We start from the raw sequence: 16,688 nt of genomic DNA, 5'->3' as shown, positions 1-16,688 counted from the left end.
CAATAGTAGCTCAGTGAACCCCTGTGGTTAGCATTGTTCTGAGGAAGCTGCCTATTGCAATAGTACCATCTTACATTAAGAGCTCAGTGAAACATTAAACTAGTTGACCCTTTATTCTTATATGTGCTATGAGTGGGTTCACCTATGATTTATTTGTTTATGACCTAGGGTTTCCAACCTGTTGTATACCCCAGGAGCTGTTTGCTTATACTTGACTGTCCAAGACTTTTTGAACCTGTCTTATTCAATCTCACATGTGGAATGAATGGTCTTCTCCTTGAGAACTGGCTGCAGAAATAGCTTTGTTCTAAGACAGACAGTAAGGTTTGATTTGTAAAATAAATCCGTTTATATAGTGCATACAATGGGAAAGTTCATGTTATTTTTCCTGGAACATGATGTCCCCATTAGTGTTAGGCTGACCTGATGGAGAGATGAGAGGTTTCCAAGGTTCTTTCAAAAATATACTTTCTTTCTCACTGAGAGTGTAAGGTTCTGTGGGCCAAGCTCTGTCTGTATTTGCATGTCCTTACTGAAAGGACATTTACTGGAACACAGAAAATAAAACCACTTCCCATATCTTTGTAGTAATGCACCACTATATGCTTAAGCAAATTGAGTTTCAGTGTTTGAAAGAGGAAGGAAGTCACCACATATAGAAATAACTGTGACCACCAGAAATTCAGCCTCAGCAAAAAGCAGCAGAGCCTCTGCTGATGTAGGCTGCAAGATTAGTAAGACTGATTTGTTTTTGTGAGAAAAGAGAATTCAAAAGAGCCAGCTGAAATTCTTCTAGCAGAACCATTTATCTCTAAAAATGCTTCATCAATGAAAACAAATTGTTTTTCAGGGCTTCTTTCACTTCATTGATGATTAAGAATCTATAAAAACTTGGTAAAGTTGAATCAATTCATTTTCATGTTTTTTAATATAAGGTAAAAGACCCAAATGAGGCATGTAAGCATTACTGCATTAGTGGTTCCAAAGCACTTTACTTTTACTTTTATGTGAGGTTTGCAGCTATTCCTTCTGAATCAGAGCAAAGGGAAATATTGTAGTGTCAAAAGTTCCATTTTTTGGCCACATCTAAGATTTTAGGCCTGGAAAATGTTTCCAGTCTGTAGTCAAAATGCCAAGAAACAGGACATGCTGCAGAAATGTCCTCAGTACAGAGGAGTCCTGCTGGAAGCAGACCTGGTGCTTTAAGAACTGACCTTTCTTCAGGACTCAGCCCAAGGTGTGAGTGCAATATGCTGTTGACCCAGCTTAATAATGACATAAAGCAGAATTGACACTGCCAGCTTCTGTTAATAATCTTGCCTTTGTCAGGGCTGAAACAGGTCTGAGGCCAGATGCTGCTTCCAGCTACCTGATCCTGTTCCAGTAACTGCATGCAGGTGATTTGAGTCAAGTGGTGCCCTTCTGTGTCTAGCTTATGCTGTGAAAACAAAGACTGTCCCTTGGCTGTGTGGTTATGTGCAGTTTCTTTCTAGCTCCTCTTTCCTATTGGAATAATCTGGTTTTGCTATTTGGTATTTCCTTAAGTGAGCAGACATCTCTGCAGGTATGAAAAAGTCCCTTCAGTTAATCTAATTTGCTTACTAAGGGAATGGGAGGAGGCAAGAGCTAAAATGGTTGTGGTGGTGGTGTTTTAGTACTTGAATATTGAATTAGTAGGAAGAGTAATGTCTGTGAACAATGGCTGAGGCTGAGTCAGTGCAAGATGCTCTGTGCATTGCACTGAAATACAAAACTCAGTTTTCTGGGTACTAATTGTTTCCATCCTGCCCTCATGAGGGACACTGAAAATGACAACAGGAAATAGCATATCAGGAATCAATTCTCAGGTCACTGGTAGCTGAGACTGGCAAGGACTCTTCTTTCTTCGGGGAAGGGAAGTTATCATCTTAGTGAACTGCAGTTATACAAGCCAAATAACTAAATACAGGTGCTCCCCAGGTGTGTCAGGCTGTTGGGAGCAGTGGGATCAATCTTTGAGAATCCCAGAAAGTGGGTGACATTGGACCTTCAGCTCTCCCCTGCTGGCCAAGGGCCTGGGAACTGTGCAGATGTGCTCCCTGCTGACACTGCCTGCAGAATCAGCTGCCTTCTGCTTTCCTGCATCTAGACAAAAGCAATTAGAACAAGAAGTGCTGGGAAATAGCTGAGCCTGAAAAAGCTGTAGAGAAGGGGTATGAGAATCATCTCACCTCTCAGAGCAAATACTATGGCAGAAGTTGTCAGCAGCAGTTAAGCTGTAACAGCAGTCTTAAAATCAAAACCTATATATTCTTGAAAGATTAAGCAAGAACATCTGCATAATTGTAAGCACATTACATTTCATCAAGGGAACTAGAAGTAGCAAATCTTAATTATAAGAACAAATACTCTTGCTGAATCAGGAAACCAAATGTGACTTAGTACATGCCTGTCTACCCTAAACACTTTGATGGCTGGCTGTCTTCTCTTTAGAAATAAGCCACCTCATAAGCTCCTTGTGCATCTACATTGAAGAAACAATTTCAAATGCCCACACAGAAACGTGCTGAGCTATTTGACTTTGAAAGTTCTCCCTTTATAGTGGAATAGATTTGCTGTCCCTCCTTTGATACTGGTTTAGGGTTTTGAGGTAGGGCTTTAGTTCCACTGTTTAGATTTTAATAATCTCAGTGGTTATATCTATCCTATATAGGTACTCTTTAATTCACATAGTCACAAATATGTTGTGTATCTGTAGGCGTCTTGAAAATGAGCACTTGATTTGCTTGATTCATATTACCTCAACCACAGCAAGCAACGTTATTAATAGTGAGTAATCACGGACTCCATCAGCAAGATCATGACTGCTGCATTTCAATGGCTGAAATAACTTTGTGAAAAGATAGACCTGAAGGTGCTGGCTGGCAGTCTTTACAAGTAGGACAAAATACTGTAATAGTGATAATTTAGGTAAGCAGCAGAGGTATCAAGATTGAGCACAATTAAGACCTCTTACTGTGAAGCACACATGCTAGGTCTGAGCTGCTGCAAGAACTCAGCCTTCACAACTGTTATGTGTTGAAAAGACCATCTGCCAGCAGTGCATGCAACATGTGGAGAAGAAACTATTTCTGCCCCTGGAGAAAAACAGCGACATGTGCCTATGTCTGTAAATATCTTTACTCAAAGCATGATCAAAATCTTTGTTGGGTCACAGCATGGTGAATGTGGATGAGGACTTCTAAGGTGGGGAGGAAGATAGGTATAGCACAGAGTGGTGACATGTCTCCTGGTCTGTGATAGAGAGCAGGGTGCTGCTTAGTGGTTTATGGCCGGGACAGCCCCAAATTTTGAGAGCCACATCTTGAAGGGGCAAAGCCAAAGGCTTGTACAGTATTAGTCAATGCTACCGGTGACACAAAGAGCTTTACGAACTTTCTCAGTATGTACTCGGTTACAAAGTGGTTAAGGATATTTGATTTAAACATCTGCTTTGTTTTTCTCAGTTTGGGAATTTGAAAGACACCCTGTAGACAGAGCATTCCCTCCCCCATACCCCAATATCCTGTTGTTCTCGGATGCCATTAAATTTGTTAGTGTGCTTAAGTGGTTTAATTAAAGTCTTTTCTGGTTTAATGCAATCAACAGTGTCTTCTGTCAGTGCAACATGTCTGGTCCTAATGATGCTTCTGGGTGATAGATGTTGTGGGGATAGCTATCAAGGTGGAGAGTAACTTAATTTGAGAGGTTTGATTTCCTTTTACTTTAGCTGTCAAGACCTGAACAGATAGCATCAGTTAGAAAGAAGCAAAGGAAAAAGTGCTTTGAAAGTTTTTCACCTCCTTTGTTCTTATATGGAAATTTAAGGGTATAATGACCTATTTGTTAGGTGATGTATATCTATCTAATAGATGTTAAACTGTTAGACAATTTCAACAGGAAAAAGGACATCTAGTTTTGGATACAGGACTCATCATATTAGGTTGAAGTTATGGTGTTCATGTGCGTATATATTGCTTTACAGAGTATCAGTATGTAAGTGATACAGTATTTGTGTTTTTTATACTTCTATATTGCTGCTTGGTCTTTACACATGAACATTTATTTATTTGGATTTCATGCTAGATCTGCATATTTAATCAAGGTCCTGGGGTACCCAGCATGTGCATCTTTCCCTTCCCCCTCAGCGTGATGAATCTTCATAAATGAAAATATTGGTCTTTTTCTCTTTGACACTTCAAGGTAGCCAGTGAAGTCTGTCTATGTCTGAAGTACTCAAACCTTTTAAGTATTCTGATTTTATAATCCTGCTGTTAGTACATTCAGCATTGATTTTATAGCATTAGATACTGTTCAGGAATGCAAGTGAAACAGACTTCCTTTTGGCTCATTCTAGAAGTGACCCAAGTTAACTGTGAGCAAGGCAATTAGTGTGGGTTATAAGAATGATGCCAAATGTCATGGCAATGACTCTTCCACTATATATAAACATACATGAATCTACTTTAGAGAGGACTTTTTCTACCCATTTGTAAAATTTAAATTACGGTAGTTAGCAAGCATGGCTCTTGAAGTGAAATAAATACCAGAATATGTATTTAAAGTGTCTAAAAATAAATATTTTGGTTTCAAGGCTTTATAAGTCAATGACCCAACATGCTGTTGACAACCAAGATTAAATGATTACAAGAAATTCCAAATTTCCCCTGACATACAGACACTGTTTCCTTTCCTGGCAGTTCATGAAATAACACTTGAATTTCAGTGTGCTGCCATTGGACCATTTTGGAGCAGTATGTCTTTAAATCTATTAGCAAGCTTGTGCAGAGTTCAGAGTGTGAGGAGAAAAGAAAAGCAGCATGTTTTCTTTGAGAAAAGTTGAGCTTTGAAAGCAACTGGAAGTTTCGGAATGTTAAAATACAAACCAGCTGAGATATATTAATGGGCAAAGAGCAAGAGAAGAGGTCAAAACCGTTCATGCAAATATCTTTTCACATAATTTCAAAAATAAACTCATTCCAGGAAAACAATACCCATATTTGTGAACAGTTCTAATATTAGTCTGTCATGATAATGGTATCTGAAAGCCAGTGATATTTATACTGGGATGAAAGCGACCAGCATGTTAACTTTAAATTGCTCTCCTAACCCCAGTTTCCCTGTGTGTGGGAGTATTTCTTTTTAGGAAAAAGGTCACTGTTGGTTAACTTTGTCTCTCCCTTTCTCACCCTCAAGCCATTGACTGATACTGAAATTTAGCTTACAGCGAGTATTTCCATTTTTACATTTAAATGCTTTAATCAAGGTTTTAAAGAAATGTATTGTGCAGAGTGACTGTCAGTGTTGTTTACATGAAGAAACAAACTAGTAATTGTGTGAACATTGTGCACTAATATAAAAAACATATGCTGGTCTCTAAATGATTCGATGATTTGTGAAAGTCAAGAGGCAATAATGGATGATCATATTGCATAACAGCCATCCTTACAATTGGGCACATACGCTTGTAAAACACAAAAAGAACACAAAAAGAGAGAACATTTGAATTTTGATATATCAATTATCAACTGCTGACAAATTGTTTGTTTATTAGAAGTTAATCCCCCACTGTTAAAAGGTTTGTGATGAGTTCAATATCAATGTGAATCCAGCTCTTTTTAAATTGACCATGAGTAAAATAAAATAACTGTTTTGGATAAAACCAGTCAATTTTGATTACTTAAATTTCTTCATAGTTCAATAAATACTGCAAGTACTATTTTTTAGCATGGCTTTCCACATTCATTCTGGTGATTAAAGCTGCTAGCCATGACCATATTACTTCAATTATAGGATGGAACTACTTGTAGCTATTTCTGGTGCAATAAAAGTATAAAAAATGAAAAAAATTAAACTCTCTAATAATGGAGGATGCTGATGAATTGGATGGGTGTTGTTGCTAAATCTGTATTTTACATTCACTTATTTTTCTTGGAGGGGAGAGAAGCACAGGTTTTAAACTTCAGATATGCAGGCTTAGAAAATAAAATCAATTTAGAAACTTGTCCTTATAAATGAATGAAATAACCCATAGTGGTGTGTACCTCCTACATAAATCAAAACAGAAGTATTGTATTTTTAGTCTAGAAAAGTAAAACATAAAGTAATAAAAGTAAATTTTATTTTTACTTAGTACTTTCTACTGATTTTTACGTGACTCTATTTACCCAGCCAAATAGTATACCTGCATAGTATGACCAGATATCTTCTAGAATACTTAAATATGGAAAACCAAATTATATAATTTCTATTGCATTACCTGCCAAGTAAAAGACCCTGGCATTTTCCACTCTAATATGTTTGTTAAATGATTATGTCTTCCCACTATTATCCACATGTGAGAGGGGGAATCTGTAGCTCATTTGAATGTGTGTGAGGTGCACAAGATCAGATGGTGGATGTTGGGAGAGTTGTTGAACTGACTGATAACCAGGCTTTTGCAGTGTGTCTGTGACTCTGGGTACTGTTTAACATGACAAAAGTGGCTCTATTTGGCTTTAGCTGATTAAAATTAATGAATAGGGGTTACTTTGAGCTGAAGCTCAACAAAGGCAAAAATCGTATCCAAGGAACTCTTGATGTTGCAGATATACTTCATGTTATGTTGTGGAAATTCAGCTATTGTCTGCCAATATCAAATGATACCAGTTTTCTCTGGGCTGACCAAATGGATATTTCTCGCATTTGGAACCAATGTGGTGGTTTGTGTTGGGATGAAAAACATAGGAAAACATAAAAAACCTCCTATGACCTAATTGTTGAGTTCCTCAGTTTCATATATTTCTGAATTTATTCATGAGCACAGTCACAAAAGTCCTTCAAGACCCAACAGAAAATGTAGCTCTACCCTGTAAAAATCAAGAATACTTAATTGGATAGGGAAAAGGAAGAAAGGATAACACCATAAATAATGCATGGTACAGTTCTAAAAAACACTGAAATTTTGTCAGTAGAGGACTTTCTGTTTGGAAAGTGTATATATGACCAAATAAACCCCAGGCTTTGGGGATGATACACTTGCAGAATTTATTTGCTCTTTTTTCCTACTGCCTCTTCAAAATTCGGTGCTGTGTTTGTACAGATGTATTTCAGATACTCTGAAACCACCTGAATCAAAAACATTCAGGTAAAAGATTGAGGTTTTGAGGTTGATTTGTTTGTTTGTTCCAGTGAAGAGTCTTTTTCACTTAGTGTGATGCTGGCACATAAGACATTTCTCTAATCTGCTTTTTATATACTACAGGACGCAGACAATCTAATGCACAAATGAAGTGATGCATTTTCCTCTTCACAGGAAAGTAGGGGTTAAGGGCAAATGCCAACATTTGCCTTGAGTAGTTCTGAGTGAGTAAAATAGGTCACCAGCTATGAATAGATAACATATGTTTGTAGTCTAATGCCTGTATTTTTTTTAACCAAAAATTTTTATGACTTGTTAGATTCGTTGTATCTCATCCTGCATTCAGATGGTTAAGCACCTTGCCTACTCATATTATGCTGATTAGATGTTCTAGATGTCTACTGGGACATTTAAGTAAGTTTGGTAGAAAATCAACTTTTTACTCTATCAGAGTCGTACCATGAGAAATCAACCCCTGCGCATTTGTAAGGTTTTAATAGTTCTCAGTCCTATGCTTTTCAAGGACTGTGTTGCAATGGATGCAGAAAATAACACCTTTTAAAAGTGTAAATTGCATTGAAGTAGCAGGGGACAGAATAGTTAAACTGTTAATTGAAAAAACCCAGCTACACAGGAACATTGGAGGAAATAAATAGAAAAGCAAAGGAACAAAATAAAAGTCTTCTATAGCAGGTCAAAACAATATTAATAAACAATTTAAAATATCTTTTGTAGGAATTTTGTGTCTATCTGCTTATTAATGTGAAGTCAAATGCTGCAGGTAAGAGTGCCTAGAGGAAATCAAGTACCCTACAAACAGGACCTGTGTTTCTGCATTTGACACACTAATGTGAATTTTGGATTGAATTTACTCTTCAGTATTCCAGGGGCCTAAAATACATGAAATGATTGAAATTCTTACTCTTCTAAGCACTGTTTTTGTAGGACCTCTGGGAATTCTAAATTCTTTCCAGCATGCTTCTTCCTGAGCACCAGTGTGTGATGTGGTTTCCCAGCAGTCCAACCTAAACTTCAAGCCAGATTCCCTAATGGTAAGGTCTGCACTTGTGCACGAAATTGGCACTGGGAAAACTCATGAAAGATCTCTGCAACTGCATTTGTGTGTGCTTTGTTTTTATTTTTTAATGTGGGCAAATTCCATAAGTTTTTAGATATGGAAAGATTGATAAATATTTAATAGTGTTTTTTGAGCCATTCTAGGAATGGCTGGAAGCTTTTGCTCTTAGCAGTATGCTGGTTGTGCAAGACATCTGCTGATCATTTTAAATTAAAGACAATATTACATTGAAATTTAGCAGTCACTACATTAGTAGCAATCTATAGGGTTGGGTTAGTGTTCCTGTTTCGTTTGCTTTTTTTTTTCCTTTCCCGTAGAATCGTCCTTATTCAGAGCAGATGTCATCCTATAAAAAACCCCAGGATGGCTTCATTTCATTAAGGGGAAACTCCCTGACACTTGGTAACTTCATGGACTTTCATTTTAGGTGCGTTAAGCTTTTTAATATAGCCATAACAGCTCAGTCAGCATCAGCAAAATGTGCTCAGGTTATTGTGGGTTGTATCTAAATCTTAGGCTACAACTGTGTCTAAGTGAAAATCTACCAGCAGGACTGTCCTGGCATAATCGTCCTCATGTAACACCCCTGTGGTTGTCCTGTGGGGGTAACAGTGTACTTGTTTTGCTTTCATTCATGTCACTTTACAATTAGTAGCTTTGGAGCTGCAGTATCTAGACATGTTTTAACAAAAGGGTATTCCTTTCTCTGCTTTTTTTTTTTTTTTTTTTTTTTGAAATGCAAGTTCCTTTAATTTTTTTCAATAATTATTTCTGGCCATCTTTCATTTCTGCACTTAGGACTCCATTTAGTTCTTTGATTGATTAAGAATAGTAGGTGGAAATGTATCTCCTTGGAAATTTATCTCATTTTGGCACTACCATCACCCACTGCCTCAAGTAAAGTGTTAATATTCGAGGCCTTTCCAGGTTCCCCCTGTTTGGAATAGAGACTTTAGTCTAAAGTCAGCTGTACTTAATGCAATCCTGTTTTTACATAGAAAGCTCATAAAGTCCTTCCTTTCTGAACTCAGTAGAAACAGACAACTTAAAACTCCAGACTCTTCCCAGCCTATTCCCAAGGAGCCTTTTCTCCCTGCTATATTGTCTGGTTCTCACAGGATTTTCTTGTTTTCAGTGGAGTTGTATATGTATTCACCTTTCCAAACCAATGGAGCCCTAAAAGCTGTCCCTTTCTTGGAAAAACTCTTCTACAACATCAATTTTTAACCTTGTTCATGCCTTCTCATGAGAATTGCTAATATTCAGCTGGCTTTAGCCTTTACTGCAGAAAAGTTGATTTTCCCAGAAGCCTTCAGAAATCTCTCTCAGGTTAAGAGCACTATGGTGCCCCTCTTCACCTGCCTCTTTAAGGATAAAATAAAGACTGGAGAATTAGGAGTTTATTGCTTTGTATTGGAAACAGATAATGTGAAAGCAGAAGGACTAAATTCTGATTAGGCATGCTAAAGATTTCTGAAATGGTTAGCAGCTGGTATTTAACAATGGGGGAGTGATTATAGTTTCTGGCTCGATTTTTTTTAAACATTACTAATGATTTTGGACATTAGTGTTGTGAAGCAATTTACATGCATTGTAAAATACCCTGATCTTTCATGAAGGAAAGAGTACTAAAGAAACCAAAATGAAGATTCTTCTAATCACAAATTCTCAAAAGAAGGGGTGCACTTTTGTAACTGGGATATTTGAACAAAACAGAAAGAGGAGGAAATTAAAAATTGCAAAACTCTGGACTTCTATTTTTCAGTTAAGGGCTTACAAAGTCCACATTAGAAACTATGACACAATGGCTTAATTTCCACAACTTCTCACATTCTTCTTCATGTTCCCTGAACTTGAAAGGTACACAAAACTTAACATTTAAAATTATCAGTAAACTTTAAGAACAAAGAATTCTGCATCAAAAGATATTCCTTTAATCCATATTTAATGTAATTATGACTAACATGACATTTAGAATTTGATTGAATTGTTGTGTGCTGGAGCTTAAAGACTGGAAAGCAGACAAGCACTTCGTATCCTTTGCAGCTACTGCATAAAACACAAAAAAATTATGTTCAAATAATTTCTGGCAGCAGCATTTGGAATATGAATAGAAATGCTCTTCTGTCACAGAAAATAAAATAACGGGCCACTCCTGCAATAAATACTTTTGCAGTGGCTCAGGATTTTTTACTGCAGGATTCCATTGCTAGTTTATGACATTAGACAATTTTATTAAATTGCTTTTGAGATATTTGAAAATACTTGGCAGGAAAATAATTCAAAATGATTGGATAAAATTCAGTTTCTAAGCTAACAATAATGGGAATCCAGTGATAATGATGTTTGACTTTGTATCTCAGTCTAATAATTTCTTTTGAGCTTTTTATTTATTAATATTCATATATGTTTAACTAATAACTTGATAGCTAAAATCACTTGTATTCTTGTGTGCCAAGAATGATGCATATCTTCATAGTGCCCTACATTTCAGAAATTATATATACATTCAGTAATCTAGCTTCATATTTCTTTTGCCTTTTTTTTTTTTGAGAATAAGGATAAATATGCAAATTTTGCTTTTACTTTACAGTTGCCTCATGCTTTGATGATGCATGAATGTGTAATACCCTTGTACCTTACGACTTCATTGAAGATGGTTGATAAGCAGAAGAGGTGCTAAGCTGTAAAATACCTTTCTTTAGCCCATGTCTCTTTAAGATGGCTCTTTGCTTCTAGTTACTTGATAAGTTAAACTACATTTGTCTTCTTTCTAAGACATGTTCTTACCATTTTCCTCTTCTTGAAATGACTCTAAGTAACTGATTCTGCTTTCAGAAACAGTTTCCTATTTGGTTAGAAAGAGTAAGAAACAGAGCCAAAGCCCTCTGTAGCTGGCAGCTGCTGATGTTCAGGGCGACCTAGGGATCTGTTCTTACCTGTCCCTTTGCTCCCTCCCCCACTGCATCGCTGCAAGAATTGCTCGGGGGCGAAGCTTGCACTGCCCTACTCTTTGTTACATTTTCTGCCTTCTCTTTTAATGCTTTGCACCTATCTCCGTGGAGAAGAAATGATTTTCAGTTTCTACCTTCCCTGAAAACTTTCATTTTAAGTGACTTTATTTTAACTGTGTTTTCAAAGTCTGTAAAGTACTTGCTAAAGGGATAGGTGCTGAGATCACTTGTCTTTGCATAAAGAAGACAAAGCGCTCAAGGTGCCCAGCTCCTGCTACTATCCACTCTTCATTTAGAAAGTGAGCACAGTCTGTAGAAATACCTGGAAATTGAGGCGTTTCTGAAAATGCACTTCTGATATCTAAGCCACTTCTGCTGCTTCTGACAGGAAACCTTTACATCTGAGAAGAATGGAAATGAGGAATCTCTGAAGGAGCGTAAATCCATGAGGAATGTCAGCAGGAGAAATTTCAATCCATGCCCAATAGAAAATAATTAAGGAGCAAAGGGAAGGAGAACCCTGGCTAAAAGAGGAGCAGAAACAAAGCACTGGGTGTTGGAAGGCGCTGAAGGCAAGGAGGTCTAAAGGGGGAGCGGGCTCAGTCACCGTGAAATGCAGAGGGGAAAGGTGACAGGGAAGGTGTCAGATGGTAGACAAATAGGAGAAAGCAATGTCAGAGGAATAAAAGCTGTGTAAAAATACAATTCAATTAATGTAGTTACATGGCCTAATTAATTTTTGTAGCTGAAAATGTGTATTTTTGAAACATCAATTTTCTGTGGTGAACAATCAGGTTTTTTTGCCATGGTAACCTTCTGTGCTTGCCAAAGGTAGGACAAACAATGGGTATGCCAAAACACTTGGGTATGCCAAAACATTAATATTAAAATTTTGTGTCATTGTAAAAAGCTTAGGGCTTTCTGAGATATGCAATATATTATTAAACCCTGGATATGGACTTGTGGCCTTAAGGTGTCAACTGCCAGCCCAAGGGTGTGACTCAATAGTACCTGCGACTTGTACCATGTTTCTCTGAATTACCTAAGCTTTCTGTGCTTGCTTGACACCCAGGGAAAACACTGCAAGAGTCTTTTGGCTCTTTCCCAGAAGAATTAGGTTATAAGAATATACTTAATAAGTCTTTAATTTCTTTTGTATATATAGGACCTAGAAAAGAATTTTTCTCCCCCCTCTGGAAACTCAAGACATTCATGGTCTGAATTTTATTTGTAAGACTAAATATACAGGGATGGATGTCAGATCAATCTGAACAGAACCCAATGCTGGTTACCTTTTTTCCAAGACAATATCCAAGCAGCCTAAAACAATATTAATGTCTTTCCACCTGTTCCCATATCCCATGCTGTGAAAATATCACTTGTAGCATTGGGAAATACTCTTTTAGCTGAAACTGGGGAAGGTGGGACTCTGAAGATTTTTGAATAGCGACAGAGGAGTTCTAAGTGTGGTGTGTTTGGCTGCTCTGGTCACTATTGAAAGCAGATGTGGTTCCTGTCCTTTCCTGTCTGCTGCTTCTGCATTGCAGGGATGGGAGGGAGCACCCAAGTGAGATGAGAGTTGCTTTTTCTGGACAAGAGTTGCTTTTTCTCAGTAGCAATGCTGACAGAAATGGATGTCAAAGGACAGGCTTGGTGAGTTGAACCTGACAAGCTCTGGCAGTTGTTTTACACTGGCACAGAGCCAGGAATCTCCCACAGGAAGACACAGGTTCCATTTTCTAAATATTATTCAGAAATCCCCTGTAGAGTATTGGTGAATAATATGGCTCTGGTTTTCTCCAGGGCATTCCTATTCCAGCCATGGAATTTGAAACACATTTTGAAAGAGCAAGAAAGAGGAGAAGTACATGAAAGTTGTTTAGAATCAATATCTGACAATTTTTGCTGTGTTAAGATTTCTTTTAGTAAATTTCCATATACAAATCTATTAAGAAAGTCTCCTATTTTCAGTTCTAAAGTTCAGGTAAAACTTCACTGTTTTTTATATCTTTTGCAATCTGTCACTGGGAATTCAAAACTGAATTTAAAAAAAACATCAAACAAGCAACCTACACTTAGAGGGAACTGAAAAGCAGGAGCACAGTGTAGAAAGTTCGAACATTAAAAGGCAAGAGAATATAATATGCTCTGTGCAATGCAGCTGTGGCTTAATGCTGATTTGCACATTAGGACTAGATTAGCATCACTCAGACGTGAGCTGCATATTGAGTAACTATCACAAGTATGGTACTATTGATGAAAAATGAAACTGCATGGTGCGCTTCAGATCTAATATACCATCCTTTTGTGTTTTTAGGTTCAACAGAAGTGTAAAGGAAGAGCTATTACTTCTAAATTTTTATGAAATGCATGTAATTTAGTTTCCTATAAAAGTTCAGTTTGATACTCAGTATGTTTATAAAACAGAATATGATATTACCATAAAAATGATTGGGTTTTAGCCACTCAAAGGCAAGAAATATTCAAAGAAATGACCATATAAATGTTGATTACTTCTATTCTGAAGGCAGTCAAATTGATTTGAGGTGTTGTGGCCAACTTATCACAGATTTTGTGGCTATAATGCCTGCATGACTTGACTTTGAACATTTTAAATTTCAAAAAGACCTTAGTCTTGATATATTTGTTTGATTCACTTTCAAATAAAATGCAATTTGCATTTGACATGGATATGTTGTGCAGGACAGCTCCCTAAGTCGTTTTGTATTAGTTCAGTGGTGAGCTTTAGGATAATTACCTTTTGCAGCATTTCCCCAATATTTGACAATATTCGTCTTTGGAAAAATTAAAAGGATGAGTGTCCTTGCTGAAAAACCAGGAAATAAAGGCACATCTGGTGGGTTGGTGTTTATATCTTTGATAAAATGCAGTGTGCTGGCTGCAGATCTTTCTTTCCAGGAAAGCTTCCCTCCAGTGCTGCCTAGAAGTGGGCTGGCACTGCCTCTGGGTGTTGGCATATCTCACTGGCACAAAACTCTTGTAATGCATATGCTTAAGGTGTCAGTGCCATAGCAGTGGTTTGGGGCAGGCTGGAAGAGTCACACAGTGAGAAGAAGGGCTTGTCTGGGAGTTGTGAAGGGTGGGATGGATAGGCACTGGGGTGGTTCCCCTTGGGCTGCCCTCCCTGCCTTCACAGGCACTCGGACGTGCCTTCTGCAGCTGTGATGGAAGAGAGTTTTTCAGCCCATGCAAAGGTAAAACAGTAACTTGTGCCTCTCTGAATGTGCAGTGGGGGAAGCTCACTGTGTTCTCATGTCAAATACCACAGAGTTGCTTTCTTCTTTGTCTGCCAGGCTAAAAGGAATTTTCATTTTTCTGGTGATTGCTAACAGATTTCATAGCAAAACCAGATCTGTATCTAAATATTCATCTAACATTGGCTAAACACACAGAAACACTGCACATGTATTGTGACATCTAAATGTGTGCACAGGGTCTCTATGCACACACAGCAGCAAACTTGTATTTGCTTTTTGAAAATTATTATGCAAAAGTAAATCTGTCACTTCTATTTAGTTGATAGCATCAAGCTTGTTCAAGTGTTTTGTTTTATGGGTTTTGGGTTTAGTTTTTTTGGTTCACTGCTGTGTATTGATAGATGGCCAGCTTTTCTCTAGTGATTCTGAGCTCAATATCCAAAGGTGATATTGAGCTTCTTTTTAGACTCTGCAGATAGCAGTAGAAGGAAATCATATGCATCTTATAACTGAAGGATAAACTGAAGTGCAAAACCTCAGATTCTTGCCAAAGGCAGCTAACAGACACATAACAGCTTCAGGGGTTTTGGGATTTTTGAATTCTGGAAAAATTGGTATCTACACAAAACAGTAGATCCAGTTAGGGAATCACACTATAAGTCATGCAGACAGAAATTCAGATTTTAAGTGGAAGTGTCTGACATCTGGTTATTCCACTGTATATTGCTAAGGTAGATTTACTAAGGTTGTGCTTTCTAAATCACACCTTGTAGCAGATAAGGAACATTTAATTTCTGGCATGGTACAGATTTCTTGTATATTAGGCTAGGAGCTTGGAATAAAAAACTTGACTGTTGATTTAATTACTTTTAAATTAATATATTTGTTAGCTTGTACATAGGAGAGCAACATCTTACAATTACCCAAATAAGGCTATTAATGATGGCAAAATATAGATATTTGAATTTTTTTAGTATTGTCATAATTCTGTTTCAAGCATGCAGATTTATCATGTTGACAATGCTACTGAACAATTCAATTAAAGAATATATAAAATTTGTAGGAAAGTTTCTACCAGTGTGTGAGACCTGTCTCATTTTTTCTATAGTGACATAAAAAATGGATGTTGCTCACTGTATCACATGTATGATGCCACGTTTTCTGCAGTGCAAAATAATCTTTAAAGGTATTTGAAGAGACTACATAGTTTAGAGAACATAGTAGCAAATGCTTTCATTTTTAATCATACTACTTTTGTATTGCAGACTGTCACCAAAGGCCATCCATTGTTCTCCTTGCTTTTTTCACTTGTGTTTTGAATAGGTTACCACTAACATCTGAAATTACTTCTCAGATCCTTGTCTACTGCTGCTGTACAGCTTTATTTGCAGAAGCACAGGAAGCCAACACACCCACCCTTAGCTTTAACTTCACTGCCTTTCCTCCAGTGATGAAGACTACAGCACCTTTAGTGATCCAATTTATAGTGGATGAATGGGGCAGGAATCTGTATTTGACAGCTTTGTTAACCCTACAACATTAGTATGAATTGTTGGTAAAACCCAGTTTTACTCTGTGGCCGTGCTGCACCTGCAGTCTCATGAATTTGTTGCAGTACTGAAGCTCTCGTTAGCATAAACAGCAGGTATAACTCCTGGTGCACCCAGGAAACAATTTTGTTGAGCAATGAATTGCCAAGCAAGCATAATATCTCTGTGGTGCATAAATATACCATAACAATAATTTTACCTTTAAAACAGGTCTAAAGGAACTTCTACTTCGATAGCTACACAAATGGAATCAGTGGTAGAGGAACTGCTGCAGTTCAAGGAGTTATTTTAGTCCCTTCTCCTAATTAGTTGCAATCAATTAAACACACTCTTATACAACAAATTCTACAGAGGTCAGGAAAGGACATTATCAGATTTTTCAGGCATTGTTTCCAGCATCTCTAAACTTTTACTATAAAATTCACGTATAATTCTGTGCTGGTAAATGTTCTTAATCATGCAAGTTTTATGGAAAAGCTTTTACATGAATGATGGCTTTAAAATATCTATATTGTTAAAAAACCCCACTACCTCCTTTAAGTCATATGTCATGAGATGTCTCCTGCCTCACCTGTGTGTTGATGGCTGATACTACAAATCTGCCCTTTCTCTGGAGCAGGGGAAGGACTGACTGAAATTTTTATGTTTTGGGATTCCTTGAGTCAGAGGTGTAAATCAACCCACTCAAATGCAAAATCAAAGCAATTGATGAAATGTGTATAAAGAAGGAAAATTTCAGGTTATTTCCTG

The 16,688-nt window shown here is 37.3% G+C and overlaps 2 protein-coding genes across 10 annotated transcripts in view; one reads left to right on the top strand and one right to left on the bottom strand.

The window, feature by feature from the left end:
• Positions 1-16,688, top strand: part of DNTT (DNA nucleotidylexotransferase) — a 140,723-nt gene that overhangs the window by 4,532 nt on the left and 119,503 nt on the right. The gene's annotated exons all lie outside the window — the stretch shown is intronic.
• BLNK (B cell linker) overlaps positions 1-16,688 on the bottom strand; it is a 95,031-nt gene that overhangs the window by 70,603 nt on the left and 7,740 nt on the right. The gene's annotated exons all lie outside the window — the stretch shown is intronic.

Source organism: Corvus cornix, chromosome 6 (genome assembly GCF_000738735.6).
Source record: "Corvus cornix cornix isolate S_Up_H32 chromosome 6, ASM73873v5, whole genome shotgun sequence".
Taxonomy (NCBI): Eukaryota; Metazoa; Chordata; class Aves; order Passeriformes; family Corvidae; genus Corvus; species Corvus cornix.
Note: the sequence above shows the minus strand (reverse complement) of the source record. Positions and strands in the feature narration are given on the sequence as shown.